This window comes from Kogia breviceps, chromosome 1 (genome assembly GCF_026419965.1).
Source record: "Kogia breviceps isolate mKogBre1 chromosome 1, mKogBre1 haplotype 1, whole genome shotgun sequence".
Classification (NCBI taxonomy): Eukaryota; Metazoa; Chordata; class Mammalia; order Artiodactyla; family Physeteridae; genus Kogia; species Kogia breviceps.
The window spans coordinates 106,388,818-106,403,635 of NC_081310.1; the positions used below are offsets into that span (position 1 = coordinate 106,388,818).

The following is a 14,818-nucleotide window of genomic DNA, read 5'->3' on the forward strand; positions in this document are numbered from 1 at the left end:
TCCTTTGTTACTATTAATTCACAATAATGAAAAACTGCAACTAGTTTACGTGTCCAATTATAAGGAAATGTTTAATAATGGATATACAAGATAAGCAGGTATCTTGGTATATCTGCTTAATCTAGATGCTATATGTACAAGCTGGAATTCAGTTAAGTGGGATATATTGGTATTGTTTTCTCTTGTGTAAAATAAATTGCAAACAGTCATCTAGCACTGAGGATTGTGATGTGAATCTCAGAAATGAGAGGAAAATAATAATAGGGGAATGGTTATGTAAATTATGGTACATCTATTTGATGGAATGCTCTTTGTCTTACAAATAACAGTATTGATTTTTCACCAGATTATATTAGTAATTATGAAAAAATTTGACTCACAATTAATTTAACTATTTTGTTCAAAATCCAAGAAGTCAAAGATGTCCACAATTACCACATCTATTCAACATTATACTGGAATGCAGTAATGCAAGAAAATTAAATAGAAAGGTATAAAATTTGGAAAGGAAAAAATGAAATTTGCAACAGCATAGGAAAAAAGGTACTCTCATGCACTAAAGGTGACGGTATATAGTGTTATATTGTCTATGGAGAGAATTTTAGTAATATCTATCAAACTTACAGAGCCACATTCACACTCATAAGAATATATACTGTAAATATTTTCAGTTGTAAAATGACATATTACAAAGTTATTCACTACGGTGTTTTTCATAACAGCAAAAGATTGGAAACAACATAACTTTCCACCAATAAATGATAGTACATGCATATCATGGGAAATTATATAGCTCCATAAAGAAGGAAAAGCATTTTATATACTGATATACCATGATCTTCAAAATGTATGACTATGACAGTTTATTGTCCATTCTAATTAATATGGATACTTGGGTCCCAGAGATTTTTGCTATTATGAGTAATACTGTTTCTAAAATTCCTGTTCTTATCTTCTTGTTGCTCAAGTAGTATTATTCCTACTGCATATATACCCAGGACTAGAATTGCTAGATCACTGTGTATGTGACTGTTCAAATTTATAAGATAGAGCCCAATTATTTTCCAAAATGATTATGCCCATTTATACTCTTACTACAACTGTGTAAGGGTCACCACTGATGTATATCCTCACCAATACACAACTGCATAAAATGATATCTCATTGTGGTTATCATTTACGCTTTCCTGATTAATAAATGCTCCAGGCTAATAAACAAAGATTGTCCAGTTGAATAAAAGACAAAATCCTGTGTATTGTTTACAAAAGGCACACCTAAAACATAAAGATAGAAAAAAATGGAAAGTACAAAAAAGAAAAAGATCACTCCTAGGTTTATACTCAAGAGAAATGAAAATATATGTTCTCACAAAAACTTGTACATGAATGTTGATAGTAGCATTATTCTTAAGAGCCCTAAAGTGGAAAACAAATGGCTATTAACTAATGAATGGACAAACAAAATGTGGTGTATCCATACAATGGAATGTTATTCTGGCATAAAAAAGAACTGATACCTGCATAAAAAGCACTGATACATGCTACATCATGGAGAAATTTTGAGTAAAATTATGCTGATAGAAGCCAGACACAAAATACCAAAAATTGTATAATCCCATTTATATGAAATGTCCAGAATAGGCAAATCCATGAAGAAAGAAAATAGATTAGTGATAACCAGGGGCTTCGCAGAGGGGGAAATAGGAGTGATTGCTAAGGGTACGAAGTTTCTTTTTAGAATGATGAAAATCAACTTTTTGAAATAAATCAACCTATGAAAAAGCAAAGACTTATTTATGGCTAAAAACCAGAATGTAATAAATGTGGTACATCTTGAAAATATAAAAATAAAAGTACTTTTAATAGAATGTGGAAGAAGGAAATGGGGAAGTAGAGGGTAGGGGAGTCCAGAGATACTGTCTATACTTTATGGAACAAGAAATAGAGATATAAGTATTTAAGTTATAAGGCAATCAAAAGAGAAATTAAAATAGGTATATAACTCTATGGGGGTGCAAGTGAACTTAAGCATCATCTTTCATAATGAAACTCCATAGATAATGTCTAAAGCTGAGAAGACACAGCATAACTGCCTTTGGGGGAAAAAAATGTATTACGGAGATAACCACTGAAAACTAATCCTGAAATAGTTAAAATGATTACTTCATGACAAAGGAGGCAAGAACATCAATGGAGAAAAGACAGCCTCTTCAATAAGTGGTGCTAGGAAAACTGAACAGCTACATGTAAAAGAATGAAATTAGAACACTCCTTAACATCATACACAAAAATAAACTCCAAAAGGATTAAAGACTTAAATGTAAGACCAGACACTATAAAACTCTTAGAGGAAAACATAGGAAAAAACTCTTCGACATAAACCACAGCAAGATCTTTTTTGACCCACCTCCTAGAGTAACGTAAATAAAAACAAAAATAAATAAATGGGACCTAATTAAACTTAAAAGCTTTTGCACAGCAAAGGAAACCATAAACAAGACAAAAAGACAATCCTCAGAATGGGAGAAAATATTTGCAAATGAAACAACGGACAAAGGATTAATCTCCAAAATATACAAGCAGCTCATAGAGCTCAATATCAAAACAACAAACAATACAGTTAAAAAACGGGTGGAAGACCTAAATAGACATTTCATCAAGGAAGACATACAGATGGTCAAGAGGCACATGAAAAGATGCTTAACATCACTAACTATTAGAGAAATGCAAATCAAAACTACAATGAGGTATCACCTCACGCCAGTCAGAATGGCCATTATCAAAAAATCTGGAAACAATAAGTGCTGGGAAGGGTGTGGTGAAAAGGGAACCCTCCTGCACTGTTTGTGGGAATGTAAATCGATACAGCCACTATGGAGAACAGTATGGAGGTTCCTTAAAAAACTAAAAATAGAACTACCATATGACCCAGCAATCCCACTACTGGGCGTATACCCTGAGAAAACCGTAATTCAAAAAGAAACATGTACTACAATGTTCATTGCGCACTATTTACAATAGCCAGGACATGGAAGCAACCTAAGTGTCCATCGACAGATGAATGGATAAAGAAGATGTGGCACATATACACAATGGAATATTACTCAGCCATAAAAAGAAACGAAATTGAGTTATTTGTAGTGAGGTGGATGGACCTAGAGTCTGTCATAACAGAGTGAAGTAAGTCAGAAAGAGAAAAACAAATACCGTATGCTAACGCATATATATGGAATTAAAAAACAAACAAAAAAAGGTACTGATGAACCTAGGGGCAGGACAGGAATAAAGAGGCAGAACATAGAAAATGGACTTGAGGACATGGGGTGGGAGGGCAAAGCTGGGGCAAAGTGAGAGTAGCATCGACATATATACACTACTGAATGTAAAATAGTTGGCTGGTAGGAAGCAGCAGCATAGCACAGGGAGATCGGCTCTGTGCTCTGCGATGACCTAGAGGGGTAGAATAGAGCGGATGGGACGGAGGCTCAAGAGGGAGGGGATATGGGGACATGTGTATGCATATGGCTGAGTCGCTTTGTTGTGCCACAGAAACTAACACAGTATTGTTGAGCAATTATACTCCAATAAAGATCTATTTTTAAAAATGGTTACTTCTAGGGTGATAGAAATGGGGTGGATAATATTGCTTTTCATTATTAATCTCTAAATTACTGATTTCTTTAAACTAAAAGTAAGCAGTGTGTGTGTGAGAGAAAGACAGAGACAGAGAGAGGGAGTAAAATGTGTTGATATTACAGAGGGAAAAAGTTTAACATTTCAGGATGAATGTATAAGTGCCAATACGCAGAAAATGATTAGGAGGAGGTCCTTATTTTAAGCAATGCATGCAGAATTTAAACAGGAACAGATCTGCAAGATCTTTTTGCCATCAAGAAACCTTGGGATATTTATGCTAATAATCCAACCACCTGTCCAGTTACAATGTATTATCTCAGATGTAAGCAGGTTTGAAGTAGTTAATCAAATAATAAAGTTTAAAATCTCAAGTATCTACATGTAAATGTGTATTTTACTGGACATATATAACTATTCATGTCCTCGTTTGCCATTAAACTTTGGTCAGCCATCTGTTTTTCTGTAATAGCGACCAATACCCCTTTGAGGAAAACAAGTCAGTAGTGATATGTGTGTGTCTGCCTCCAGCATGGGATTGTGTTCTCTACCTTGATTACTATAACAGAAAAGCACATCCCATGGCAGTAAAGTAGGCACGGCTGTGACATGACTCGGGAGTCAGCTTTCCAGAGTCAAAAAGAAAACAAAAGAAATACAATCTCAGAAGAAATACTTCTTGACTTCTGGGGAAATCAATCTTCCTGAGGAGGACAGCTACATGAATGACTATGAACCTCCAAGAGACTTTTAAATTCAATTCCAATTTTACTTGTACATTCCAGCAAATACTGACACAGTATAAACATCAACAGCAATTTATTTGTGTCAAGAGTGGGAAAAAATGTTTTTGAAAAATACTTACCACGGTCGGTAGATGCAAATGCTGACATGCCCAAAGTCAGTGTATCAGCTAGGAGTGGATTGCTGGGAGAATTGTTTTCAGTGTGACTCCGAATGATTAAAATCCTCAGTCAGACTGTAACCAAGTGAAATGTAACGTCAGCCTAGTTCTAATTTTAGTTCATGGTCAAAGCTGAGAATAGCAAAAATCACATGGAGCTTCTGCACAAAGGATCAGCTGATAAAGTATGTGAGTGCACTCTGTACACTGCAAAACGCTGTACTGCAAGTATTATAAAGCCATCAGGCGTAACTATTTCTAAGCTCCTGAAAAATAATTCCTATTGAAAGTCCTTCCTCTTTTCATGATTTATACCTTTTGAGTATTTAATAGAATTTAATGAATCTGTTCCAAGCAAAGAAATTGAGAAATACACAGATGTATGGCATAACAAAATCCCTACCTAGTAAGCCATAGATATTTAAATATTTAAAGTTTCAACTGCTTCAGAAAAAAAGAAAAATGAAGGTGTGGAGAAATTCAGGTAACAGATGAGCCCCAAGCTCCTGCTGCTTCCAGGTTTCAGATTTAATTATCTCTTAATTCTCATCTCTTCAGACTTCAAAAATAAGAGTTAATTCCAAGTTCTTTAAAAATATATGTATTTATTTTTTGAATTGGTAATATATGAACATGGAACAAAATTCAAAAGATGATGAACCCTTCTTGCCTCCAGCCATTAAGTTCTCTTCTCTGAAGGCAACCACTATTGCCAGTTACTTCTGCGCCCTTCCAATGATGGTCTGTGAATTTACAAGCATGACTATGTCTATATTCTTTAAAAGCGCACACACACACTGGTATGCACACACACAAAAATGGTAGCATACTATATACATTGTTCTATCCCATGTTTTCTTACTCAGAATATCTTGAAAATTGTTTTATATTAGCATATGTAGAGTTACATCCTTCTTTTTAATGCCTACTTAGCATTTTGGTGTGTAGGTTGGTCATAATTTGTTTAGTCACTTGGACACTTCCAACAACCTCAGTGCTTTTAAATGCCTGATTATTCCATAGAAATTCTCTAATGCTTCTACAGTGAATAAGCTCAGAGAGTTATGGGGTTGCTCAAGATTACAGAAAGAGTAAAGAAGATCACAGAACCTAAACTCTAGTCTCCCTGTCCAGAGAGTTTGCAGCATCCCACATGTGGCTGCCTTGAATATATTCATAAGTCAACAATAAAGTTCAGGGAGGAGTTTTGTTTCCATTTAAAAGATGACTAAATTGTCCCCGTGGAAACAATTTAGGTTTATTTCTGCCTTTGGCACTGTCTACAATTAAATTTTAATTTGACAATGTTTATAGAAAACCCATAAATTTCAAAGCTTCTCTCTCCTTCTCTTATCTAGCCTCTTATTTTCCATACTCAGATCTAAGAGTCAACACTGCCAGAAGTGAGACCAGTTGAGAAGTTGTTAAAGTGACCTACACTAGAGAAATGGCAGGGAGAGTGGGGAAAAGTGAACAGATTTATGAGCTATTTATGAAGGAGATTACAGTTTTAGTGATTTGAGGACAACAGAGGATTAGAAAGAAAGAAGAGATAAGGCATGTATAGTGAATATCTGTCATTCATGGCTGCTCCAAATCTTGAGAACACCTTCTCCATAGTTTGATAACCCCCTCATTGTGAATCCCACTTTACCAAGATAGAATTAAGGGAAAAAATCCCAGTCTCCCTTGCTACTGGATTAGGGAATGTGACTGAGGTTCTGCTAATCATATACTTTGATTCAGACACAAAGAACGTAAGGACAGAGGCTGGGTGACTGGAGTCCATTTTTGCTGGTACACGTACAGCAGACAATATATTCAGGGGTCAGTTTTGGCAGAAAGAGTTTCCTGACCACAGTAGACACAGCTAGTTCTGGAGACAGCCTCAGCAGCATCCTTACTAGGCCAGCTCTGTAATGTAGCTCCAGGAGTTGTTTTGTGCACTAATATCCCTTCCTTAAACTTGCTAGGGAGAATTCTGTTATCTGCATCTGAGAAAATGACACAACAACTATTTTAACGGTTTTGTGTTGTTTCCAAAAATATTCTTACGTTGCTATTTCTTCATATACCAATTTCAGAATCACCTATTGACTTTGTACCATGAAAGATGAAAATTCTGTGGTCTTAAACCACCCATTCATTATCCTATATCTCTCCTCCTGTCCCACAATCTAGTTCTACAATTTTTTGTTAAATCAGTAGTGTTCATTATTATTATGAAAATATTATTCATAGATGAACTAAATAGTGGGTATGATTACATTCCTTTGCTTTGTAACTTCATTTTTTCTGGAGTTAAGTGTACTTTTTTTAACTTGCTTAATTTTCTGTGTACCTATTACTATATCTTTATATACTTGAATATCCCAGCTCCCACTTGTACCTTGGACAAGTTATTTAATTTCTCTGTGCCTCAGCTCTTTATTGGTAAAATATAGATAAAAATTAGGGCTTCTCATGGGCTTTTGTATTAAGTGAGTTAACATATGAAAGAGCTTGGACAATGCCTGAACATAATAAGTACTCAGTGAGGGTTTGTTATTATTTCCACCCTCCAGTAGTGAAGCCAGGAGAAGGGAGGAGCTGGGTGTGGATTTGAGTGCCATATGATCAAAAGAAGATTGGCTAAGTCTAAAGGAATTTTCTTCTGTGACTGAGATGAAATTAAAGAGAAGAAAGCTTTCCAGTGGTGGGGAGATAAATGAGCTCATCTTAAGTGGCTTCACTCTTCACACAAAGTAAGTATCTCATTTTACATTGTTGCACACATTGGTTTATCCTTTCCTGTCATTGTGTGTTTCCAGCTGCTTGGTGCCCAGGTTTGCATTGTGAGGTCCCTCAGGGATATATTTCATTGTAATCTATGGCCCTGACTGCATTCAACTGCAATGCTTGTGTTTAGAAAAAGAAAACAAATCTAGAAGAGGGCCAAGTGGGATGGCCAGGTGAGAGAGGGAATAAAGGCACATTAAAAATATAACGTCATCCAAAAGAACTCAAAGCAGGACTCGAAGAGATATTTGTACACCCCATGTTCATCACAGCAATATTCACAATACCCAAGAAGTGGAAGCAACACACGTATCCATTGACAGGTGACTGGATTAAGAAATTGTGGTGTATACCTACAACGGAATATCACGTGCTACAACATGGATGAAACTTGAGAACATTATGCTAAATGAAAAATTTTTTAAAGTCACGAAAGAACAAATTATATATCATTCTACTCACATGAAGTACCTAGAGTAGTCAAAGTCACAAAAACAGAAAGTAGAAAGGTGGTTAATAATATGAGGAAATGTTCATGATACCAGTTACAAGAAAGAAAAGGTTACAGACTTTTTGTTCTATTCAGGTATTCACTTGACTGGATGAGTCCTACCCACATGAAGGGGTGAAATCTGCTTTACTCTGTCTACCTATTCAAATGTTAATATCATCCAGAAACACCTTCACAGACATACCCAGAATAATGTTTGACAAATGTCTGGGCATCCTGTGGCCCAGCCAAGTTGACACATAAATTAGCCATCACAGTAGGCATCCCTATTGTATGCACAAAAAATCCAAGGTTTAGAGCAAGTAAGGGACTTGTCAAAGACACAGCTGGAAAATAGCTGAGCTAAATTCCAACTCAAATGGATCTGGCCCCCAAACCTTGATCACTGGGCTATTCTGCTTCCTCTTAAAAACAAGTTTATGGAAGTTACACAGAATTATATTTGTAGATAGACACAATATCAAAGCAATTTTTTAAATTACTGCTTTATTTGTCTATTGAGAGGCAGTGAATGAAGATTGGAGAACAAATGTAAAAGTAACAGGAGGCTGAGGATAGTTCATGCTACCTAGTTCTATTTCCTTTTCACCCTATTCCACCATAACCTGTGTTAGTAAATGCAGAAATTTAGAGAAAGATTGTAACGTTCTTAAACACATAACACCAAGTAAAGCAGTTATTACCTTGTTTTTTAAAAAAAATTGATTTTATGAACCTAGAGTGTCTTCTTCTACAAAGTATAATAAAACAATAGGATTAATAGTTGTTTAGTCAAACTTCTTCCCAGAAATTCTGACAAGACTACAATACTATAAGTAATTATATCGAGCATACAAGCCTCTATTTTGTGTGTGACCCATTCATTCAAATAAGAACAGGAGAAAATAATGGAACACAGGGAAAAATGGAAAATAAGAGTGTATTACCTTGGGATTTTTATTTTTATCATTAATTAATTAATTGATAAATTTTTGGCTGCGTTGGGTCTTCGTTGCGGTGCGTGGGCTTCTCATTGCAGTGGCTTCTCTTGTTGCCGAGCACAGGCTCTAGGTGTGCGGGTTTCAGTAGTTGTGGCGCCGGGTGTAGTTGCTCCACAGCATGTGGGACCTTCCTGGACCAGGGCTCAAACCCGTGTCCCCTGCATTGGCAGGCGGATTCTTAATCACTGCACCACCAGGGAAGTCCCTACCTTAGGAGTTTGATCTGTAATGCTCTTTTTATGACTCTCCAGAGTCCTTTAATAAAACAAGTAAACTATTAGCAATTTGTCAGAATGCAAGGCTTTGAAACAGAAACACCATATAACTCTGGAGAACAAAGAAAAATAAATATATGAGACTTACCCTCATTTATCAGATCAATAATTTTTCAATGTTAAAAATTCTATCTGCAAAGATAGAATTTGAAGGCTCTATAATTGCACTTCAAATATTTGAAAGACAAACAAGAATACTTTAAAAACTGATTTGTTCAGTTCCAGAACTTTCTGGAACACTGATATTCTTTAATGTGGAAATGTTCCAGTAAAAAAGGTTGGGTGAATGTGTGTGCATGTGTGTGTGTGTGTGTGTGTGTGTGTGTGTGTGCGTGTGTGTATGTTTGTATACCCAAGGTCCTAAATAACAGATCACATACCTGCCCAATATTAGGGAGTTAGCTCTTCTCCATATTTTGATACTTATATTAGAAAGTTATAGCTACATACTAACTTGTTCCACTTTGTCTGACAAAACAGCTATTTCCTCCTGAGATGGTAGGAAATACCATTAGGCACCAAATGTCTTTCCCCTGGAGCTCCGGCTCTCAGATTCTAGACAGTCTCAAATGACTTCTGCCACATTACTGCACAGATTTGCAATGTTTTAATAACTTTAATAGTGAAGTTACTAAAATGGCTGAGAAGAGTATTTCATTTTAAATGTTAATTACTCCCTTTTCCCTATTACTAAATAAGTGTTTTGTAACAAAAAGTTAATGTATTTCACCAGGCATGTACTTAAAATGTACTTCTGACCTTGAGACTTTTGTGCTGGTTACCATTTTTGATAGAAACACACACACACACACACACACACACACACACACACACACACAGCATTTCCCTAAACCAATCAACGGTGTAGACACAAGAAAATATTACATGAAAACCATTTATTCTATAGCCTACCGGGGATGGACCAAAAATTAGAAGGTCATGGAAATGATTTAATCTTCATCTGTGAAAAGTATGCTGTGAATCAAGGTAACAAATATGTCATTTAGCCAATAAAATACAAGTGAACAAAACATAATTTCTTTTATGAATGAAGTGGTTGCCATATTTTCTCCCTTAATCTGTCTTTCTTAGTAAAGAATTCTCACATGAAATATAGAACCTAGGCAATAGTACTCAATATTATGCAACTTCCTTGGGCAATTTAAACCTAAAATCAGATGAACACAAAATAAAAGCCATTATAATATTGCTCTGAAAGAAAAAAAAATAGAAAAAAAGATACCCCTTCTATACCCACCAAATATTGACACAAAAATTGTACTGTCTTCCTATATGTTGAATAAGATATTTTAACCTCATAAAAAATTGAAAAGATATACTCCTACTTTTATTTTTATGCAATGCTTTTTAGTTCTATGGAAATAAAAGTTACATTAATTTTTAAACTTTCACTAGGGGCTTCCCTGGTGGCGCAGTGGTTGAGAGTCTACCTGCCGATGCAGGGGACGTGGGTTCGTGCCCCGGTCCGGGAAGATCCCACATGCCGCAGAGCGGCTGGGCCCGTGAGCCATGGCCGCTGAGCCCGTGCTCCACAACGGAAGAGGACACAACAGTGAGAGGCCCGTGTATCAAAAAAAAAAAAAAACTTTCACTAGATAATTTTATATAAATTAATTACATAATACTTTGTTTCCAGGATATTGACCCAAGTTTTGAGATATTGTATACATTTCAGAGGGCAACTACAAAAATTATTTTTTCATATGCCCACAAATAACATGCATAACCTTTAATAGCTAATAAAGATAGAAACTATGAGAATTTTTATTGTATTCAGAAAGTATTATAAACTGAAAAGAAACATCTTATGGAAATAATGCCATTTTATTGAAACTGGAACGCACTGCATTTATATATCAATATTTTTAATATTCACAAACTTATTTGGGAAACTAGAGCAGTAAATGACAGTGGTGTTTTTAAAAAATTATGCCATCTCTCTGACAATTTGTCCTGCTCTGTCCAAGCAACACTTGAACCAACGGGGCCCTTCTAATCTTGTGCCAGAAACACAGTAAAACTAAGGCCAGGTGCAATTTGTGAGCCTCTGGCTTGCAGAGTTGTTAGTCTGATGGCTTAGCCTGTGGATTCCTCTCTGTCACATTTGAATATCTAATGTTTCAAATTGTTAGTCATGTTCAGATTTCTATTCATGTCTGCAGTTTCCAATTACTTACTTAGACCTGCCATCAACTTAGTTGACTTGCCTTGGTTACTGCACTCTGAACTCTGGTTGCATTTTTCAAGGAAATTAAACTGCTAAGTTTTTCCAGATGATTGCACTCTGTACAGTCTTTATAACTTTTTTCTTTTTACTTTCCTTTTCACCATATTTTTAGAATGATCTACCACATACTTAGAAGCTTCTTGCAGCAAACTGGAAGTTAAACAGTCTACTGCAAGTTTAACCCCGTCTGTATGGCTTCCCTGGGAAGGCGGGTGGGTGGGGGCAGTGTGCTGCCCGCAAGAGGAGGCTGCCGCCTGCTCAGCTGAGAAGGTGAGGCCACCTTTAACCGTCCTGACTTCCCCCTGTGTCTAACCTAAATTCGTGATCTCCCACCTGTTCTCATTTCTTCTGTCCTCTTAGTAAGACCCACAACAGCTGTTCCCCATGCTGGGCGTTGGAACATTCCACATGGTACTCAGTAAGAGCCTGATATATATGGCTTCTTCCTAACAGAACTGCCATTTTTCTTGTCATGCTTCGGTTGTTTTCGTGGCTCTGCTCAGTTTTAGCAAGCTGGCCTAGAGTTCCCTCACAGGGCTCTGACTCACATATGAATTAGCTTGTGGTCAGAGCCCTTCTACTTAGTACCGGGACTGCCTCCTAATGAATTTATTTCCTTTTAATTCTAAGCTTGCAAACAGCAAGGATTCATGATACCTTCAGTGTTTGTCTAAATGCGAATGCCTTCTGTCACATTGAAAAGCCTGTGGTTATTTTGATGCGGTAACAATGGTAACATGACCCATCTGTGGTTTGGCATAAATAGTTCAGAGTTGACCTGGTCTGTCTGATGAGATGTCACTGAAATGTGTGGTGACCTTGAGTTGCTAAAGAGTGAAAATGAGCTTAGGAGAGAGGTGGATCCAGAGAGAACTATTTAGGAAACATTTGGGAGAGAGATGTGACCAGACCTTTTGCCAAGCGCAAAGGTGAGTAGTAGGGTAGGAAGCCAAACTGCAAGGAGTTCAAGACCACCCATTCAATTCTAATTGAACTCAAGTTAGGCAAAGGCAGGAAGGAGCAGGATGGGAAGCTCTTCCATGCAGTGGCAGGCAGAGGTAACAATGTGAAAAAGGAGTGTTTTGAGTCTTCTTTTAGGCAGAGGGAAATTAGCCATTAAAGAGGTAGGGAGGTTTTTTTGTTCGTTGGTTTTTGTTTTTGTTTTGGTGGTGGGGGGGGGATTATTTTAAAAATAAGAACAGTTTTCTCTATATGTTTATTTTATTAGTTAGGGCAGTACTGTCCAGCAGAATTTTCTGTGATGATGGATATATCCTATATCTGCAATGTCCAATATGGTAGCCACTAGCCACACGTGGCTATTTAAATTTAAATTTATTAAAATTAAAATCAGTTTCTCAGCTACACAAGCCACATTTCAAGTGTGTAATAGCTACAATAATTAAAACTTAAATTTAAATAGTCACATTCGGCTACTAGGTATTGCACTGGACAGCTTAGAGTTAGGGTATTATTTTGAGATTAGTCTCCAAATAGTGTCTTAAAACAATAAAAGTTTATTTTTCACCTGCATTACATTCAAACCAATCAGTGCTAGGATATGGGGGATGGGGGCTTTGCTGGTGACCCCACTGTGTGTAGCTGCCACCTTCAACATGCAGGCTTCTCAGCAGTGGAGAGAAAGGAGAGAGAGTGTGGAGGAGTTCTTGGGAGGTTTACTGGGCCACATCTGGAAATGGCCTACATCACCTCTACCCATATTCTAATGGCTAGAAATAAATCACACGGCCCTACCTAACTGCAGGCTAAGCTGTATATATTTAACTGTGTGCCCAGAAGGAAAAGTTAATGGCTCTATGGACATTCAACATTAAACTTCCACATTTATCAACAATAAGTTTTTTTAAATTTAGAGTGTTCTGAGTCTCTAATGGCTTCGCTATGAAGAACTGGAAATTAATCTTAACTAGTGTGCCAAGGGAATTTTAACTAGCTTAATTGAGGAACGATTGGGAGGGCAGAGGATCAAAAGGGAGCGTGGCCAGGCTGCCCCTGCCCACTTGAGCCCCTGGGAGCCTGTTGAGATCCCAGGCCTGTTCCTCTGCCCACTAGGCCCCCTCCAGTGGCACGGGTCCTGAGGGAGTGGGAGGGAGGGAAGGGGGAGCAAAAGTAAAGGCCGGACCTCCAGGACCGGCACCCCTGAGGGGTGGCTGGGGGAGGGGAGGAGTTCCTACACCCAGCGGGACCCACCCACGGTTAGGGGTCCAGCAGGGACGGGGGAGACCCTGGGGGAGACAGTGGGGGAGGGGCACGAAGGAACGGAAGGGTTTCCCCATCCACTTAGGCACCAGGGAGCCTGTTGGACTCCTCTGGACCTAATCCTCTGCCCTCGGAGTCTCCCTCCTGCGGTGCAGAGCCCAAGCCCCGCTCCTACACCCCCACCCAGGGCCCTACCTCTGTAATCGGAGACCCCCTCTGAGACCCCCTCCAACACACTGGGCCTAAACCCCACCCACACACCCTCACTCAGGGCCCTACCTGCAAACTCCAGAACTCCACACTCCACAGGCCCCCCTTTCCATGCTGTGCCTCTCCCCTAATGTGCAGGTCCTAAGCAGAGGCCCTGCCACATGCTTGAATGTCACCCAGCCTAGGCTCCGCACCCAGGACCTTTCCCTGCTGCGTGGGTCCTGAGCCTAGGCCCTGCCCCATGCTCAAACATCACACCCCCACCATCCTAGGTCCCACCCCACCCTAAACCGAGGCCCTACCTAAGTTCTACCCCCGCCTAAACTCTGCCCCCATAGCCAAGGCTTCTTCTTTTTTCTGCTGTGGTTTTATTTTACCTTGTTGCAGTTGTTTCAACTATAGTTTTATTTTTCCTAATATATTTTTAATCTTTTTAATTTTATTTTGTTTTTTATTCTTTGATATCATACTGTTCCTTTTTTTCTTTTTTTCTTCCTTTCTTTTCTTTTTTTTTTACCATGCCACAAAGCTTGCGGGATCTTGGTTCCCAGGCCAGAGGTCGGGCCCGAGCTCCTGTGGTGGGAGCTCTGAGTCCAAACTGCTGGACTAACAGACAACCTCAGACCCCAGGGAATATCAATCAGAGTGAGGCCTCTGGGAGGTCCTCATCTCAGCACAAAGACCCAGCTCTACCCAACTGCCTGCAAACTCCAGTGCTGGACATCTCAGGCCAAACAACAAGTAAAACAGGAATACAGCACCACCCATCAAAAAAAAAAAAGAAATGACAAAAAATTTTTTATGGACGAAGGAGCAAGGTAAAAACCTACAAGACCCGGTGAATGAAGATGAAATGGGCAACCCGCCTGAAAAAGAATTCAGAGAAATGATAGTAAAGATGATCCTTAGTCTTGGAGGGACAATGGAGAAAATACAAGAAACATTTAACAAGGATCTAGAGGAACTGAGAAGCAAACAAACTGATGAACAACACAATTACTGAAATTAAAAATTCTGTAGAGGGAATCAATGACAGAATTGCTGAGGCAGAAGAATGGA

General features: G+C 38.2%; 1 protein-coding gene across 3 annotated transcripts in view; it reads right to left on the bottom strand.

The window, feature by feature from the left end:
* LRRC39 (leucine rich repeat containing 39) overlaps nucleotides 1-14,818 on the bottom strand; it is a 41,867-nt gene that overhangs the window by 20,735 nt on the left and 6,314 nt on the right. For 2 of the 3 annotated variants that reach the window (XM_067040560.1, XM_059077751.2), the window contains exon 3: nucleotides 4,499-4,612. The gene's annotated coding sequence lies outside the window, so the exon portion shown is untranslated. Of the gene's footprint in view, nucleotides 1-4,498; nucleotides 4,613-8,752; nucleotides 8,965-14,818 lie in introns of all 3 variants that reach the window. The other variant, XM_067040576.1, reaches the window with a different exon arrangement.